Source organism: Branchiostoma belcheri, unplaced genomic scaffold (genome assembly GCF_001625305.1).
Source record: "Branchiostoma belcheri isolate BF01 breed outbred unplaced genomic scaffold, Haploidv18h27 scaffold1, whole genome shotgun sequence".
NCBI lineage: Eukaryota > Metazoa > Chordata > Leptocardii > Amphioxiformes > Branchiostomatidae > Branchiostoma > Branchiostoma belcheri.
Window position 1 is genome coordinate 11,017,835 of NW_017802379.1, and position 4,662 is coordinate 11,022,496.

A 4,662-nucleotide genomic window follows, 5' to 3' on the forward strand; every position below is an offset into this window, starting at 1 on the left:
AAAATAAGTTCTGTGAATCAGGTTATGAAAAATTGCCTGGTATTACAAAAATTAGGCTGATCTACCAGAACAAAAAATACATGTGTAATTCATAGAGCTTAGTCTTAAAATCAGCTGCCTGAAACTGTAGTCACTCCAAATTCGCTCTGGTAGCAACAGATCATGTACGGTGAGCAAACGATAGTCCCAGCTATTCGTACATTAACAGTGCAGAATGTATGGATTGTCAGTAGTATACGGTGTAAGATACAACTCTTTTACTTCAGGAGGATTGTTCTTTGGGAGGAATTTGTGAAGCAATTGGACTTACCCAAATTTTTGAGTGAGTGTACAACTCCAAAGTTTCTCCAAATTCGCTTCTGGTATGAACAGATCATTGTACAGTGAGCAAACAATAGTCCCAGCTATGCGTACAGTGCAGAATATCATAACGGTGTACCAGAAAGCTGACATAGAATGTACCAAACTGAGTGTGTGTATGTATATGACAGGGCAGTCTAGGCAGAATCTATAGGATTATTCAAAGTACATTTGTATTGAATATGGGGCCAAGGTAAAGCAGGGGTGCAGGTTATTGTAGATAGAACTGCTTTATAGTAGGTGGCCAAGAGCCTCTTTTCTCAACTTCCAGCTCAAGTGTACAAAAACTCTGCATATTGAAAAAAATGACCAGCAAGCAGTCCAGCAATGTTTAGTATCTATGTACATGTATCAAGTACTGCCACAGTAGCGAGTCTGGGAAATCAGGAAGTTTCAGTCTCAAATAGAATTAAAGGCATCCAAATTGATTTCAGGGTGGTAAAACTGGAAGAATTTTCTGTACCATTCTTATTAATGTAGTACATGTACAAGTTGAATCAACCCATAGCATAGTATACTGATATCTCTAACAGAAAACATTTTTGTATTGTAGGCTGGTTCTATCTATTTATTGGTCACCGTGGTACCAAAAAATTAAAATAACTCTTCTCGAGTTTTGTGGCTATTTCAAATGCTTCAAGACAAGGATTAAATCACCATGTCTTGATTGACAAAAGTCTGCTATCAAAATGTCCCAGAATGTTCTATTACCCGGAAATTACACTGGATGCCTTTATAAACAGCCTGTGCATTGTACATTGATAACTTCCCAGGAGACTCTACTGTAAGAGATGTATGACATAGTGTGCAGTAGGTCTGCAAATACATGTATACTGCAGCTGTAAGTACAGGTAATTAATTGTAGCATGTCTGAAGATTGGTGTGAACGTTACAGGGCAATGGTGAGATATGAATTGCTACTATTTAGGTGAGCTACTATATAGTTAGTCATAGATTTTAAAGGAAAAATACATACATGTATGTATGGTCAGGGAATTTGTCGGGAAGTAAGAAATGGTTGTATAGCAATGATATGATACTGTTAAGAGAGCACCTAGGCTAGAATACTGTACTCTACATTGTATGCTGATGATTGTATGCAATACATGTGTTAATGTAGGGGTGTGCTTCCATTGTTTTTCTCTTCAAAACGTAGAAAAAAGTGAACGATACAGCGCTAGCTACATATACAGCTCAATTTTCTTTGCCCAAATCATGTTTTGCCAAATATTCTACCCTTTCAACCAGCAAAAGTTCAAAATACCGCACTCTTGGTATGCAAGTCTTGGTTTGTCTGTGAGTATATTAGAGATGCTAAATTGCCCAGTGCAAAAGTTACAGTCTCTTCTGAAATATACTGTGTCCTGTTTCGGCCAGCACAACAGATGGCCTGGCTTATGTATTACACGATGTACCTTCTAAACTAAGGCCACACCAATTTAATTTGTTGGTTCTCGGATTCGCCTCTTCATTTTTTTTTATTCGCAAAAAAGAAAAAAAGATTCTGGTCCTGAATCAACTAAAAAATGCTCATATTTTCCCCCAAACAGTTGAGGAAATTCCTTTTCTTCCTACATGTAGTTGTTACTAAAGTCTTTCCATCTATCAATGCAGTGGTGTGATTAGAAGTTCAAAATTCATTGTTGAGATATTAACCCAGCCTTTTGTGTTGACTTCATGGCTCCTATCGTAGCATTTAAGGCTATAATAGGATGCCTGGACCTGTTTATATATTTTTTCGCCATCGCTTCATATTTTCTCTCAGAAAAATCTGAGAACCAACAAATTAAATTGGTGTGGCCTAAACAGTGTCAACAACAACCTGAAATATCGATAGGCAACCTACATTTGTACATGTAGCTTGGTTGCCTAGTGGGCAGCCTGAGAAAAAAAGTATTCAGAACCCTGCCAGCTTTGAAAATTTCTAGTGTCAAGATTGAATGTGTAATATCTAGTTGTATGCCTATGTGTATGATTTGAGTTTGTTTTCATACTAGTGAAAAAAAAATGTGTAATATTATTCCTTCACTTCATTATTTCCAAACTTGTGATCTATTATTATTTATTTTCCAATTTCTGGACATATATACATTGTAATATTCTTCTTAGTTAGATTTTTCTATGACTGTTTATTTTGAACACTATACTTTGTTTCATATATTTGGGACATGAAAGACTGTTGGTTGCAGTTGGGCATTGTACTACAAACAACACTGTAACATGTCTGTGTGTATGAATTAGTGTCTGGTGTCATTTCTTCACTTTCTCCAGCTCACATTGTTAAATGTGTGTTATTGTAGAACCAGATCGATCAAGACGTTTAAATCAAAGTCATTATTTTTGTCATTTTCTTTTACATCCTATTTGAATCTAGTGCGTTAATACACCGCACAGCAGTATTCTACTCAGTTTTGCAGACTTGATGTACAGTCAAACCCGTCCAAGCTGGCCACCCAGGGGACCAAAGAAAAGTGGCCACCTTGGACAGGTGGTCTCCTTGAGGGTCGCCTCACAACATGACTGAGGCATAAATGGTTTTCAAGTCGAGATGTTTTAATGTCAAGTGCTGCAAGCATCTTCAGTTCTGTGGTGAATGCATCTGGGGAGAGTGGCACATGGAAGAATTTACGTCAAGCAAAAACATCATCCAGCAGTCAAGGCAAACTGGCTGGTTTCTCCATGATTTCTCATTAGTTATCATCAATAATCAACATGATCGAAAATGATGTGGTCACTATGGTGGCAGGAGCAGAGCAGACCATGAAATTGCAACATTTGTAACCCAACACCAGTCACCATGGTGACAGACGTCAACAAATCATGTCATTGGTCAGGTCAGAGGTTAGTGTTTGGAACAGAAGAGGAGAAAGAAACTGAGTAAAAACAATATATGTTTTCCTTCGGTAAACATAATAACCCTGACAACAGACAGTCATCAAAACGTTAAAATATTCACAAAGAACTTTGCAATTCAATTATTCACCAACTTGATAAAAGTATTCGCAGATCCATCAATTTAACATCAATTTTACAGTAGAATTCAAAACTACGATGTATTTTATCATCCAGGCTACTCGGACTGTAAAAAAAACAAGAAGCCATAGGTGACAATTCTCCGTGAAGTATTATATATTGCAACAAAAAGAAGTAGCCATTGGCGACAATTCTCTGTTAAGTGTGATAAATCGAACAAAGAAAAATTGTTTAAACGCGCGTCGGCTCAGTCATCTTAAGACGCAACAACCAATCAGAGATGCGAAATGCCGACACGTGACGCGGGATTTGCATACAGTCTAAACAACGGGGAAGGGCGCGCGATGCCCGAAATATTTTTGCGTCAATATTCAGCGCCGTGTTTCCAGAGATTAATACCGGCAAACAAATTCTTTTCTTGTTTTGAACGCATAAACATGCATTTACGCTAATCTAGTATGATTCAGGGTTACTTTTTTTTTTACCTGCCATGGCCAGATTATCTAAAGATGTGTGTATTGTGTGTACAATCTACAGAAAGAGAAATGTACATCAGGTCCGATCATCCGATTTTCACGTTTCGGTTTTTTGGACTCGGTTCATGAACGTATTTTGGTTTGGCTCCTGGAATGTGCGAAAAAAATGACTCCCGGGACTGTCTACAGGGAACACTCGCACATTCGCGGTGTATGCGCACAGCGCGACTGGTCGGCATCACAGTGGGTCGGCATTAGCGCAGTCCCTGTAATTAGTAACAGTTGCACATCAATCCGGCCGAAAGCATGATTGTGTAACACAGGCTACTTCTTCATATACCGGCTCATACTACACGACGCCTTTACAACTAGCAAATCATAAAATTACCCGATCTACTAGTACTGTATGTGCGGTTTACCAGCCCCAGACCATATCCGACCACGAGGCAGAACACATTGATGGGTTGCTCAAAAATATTGTCCATGTTTACAAAGAGCTGCTCCACTAACACTATGGAGCGGCCCAACCCAAAAATATTGGCCATGTGTCGTTGCTAGGACGACCGGCCAGTTGCTACGTGACTAAATACACGCCGCCACTAGGTCGCCACACCCGACCAGTTTGAAATCGATAGGATTACGTCATCGGTATTAACATTTCCTAATGTTGACCTCTGACCACCCCACATTTCCGCCCCATCAGCCCCGCCGCGACTTACTACCGGTGACATAAACGGACGACAACATTTCAACGACATGGGGATGTTTCGAAAATAACCATTTACTCCAATATCAAAACAGCTACGGTAAAAATAAAAAGACGTGCATCATCCCGGACATAATGCCACACCAC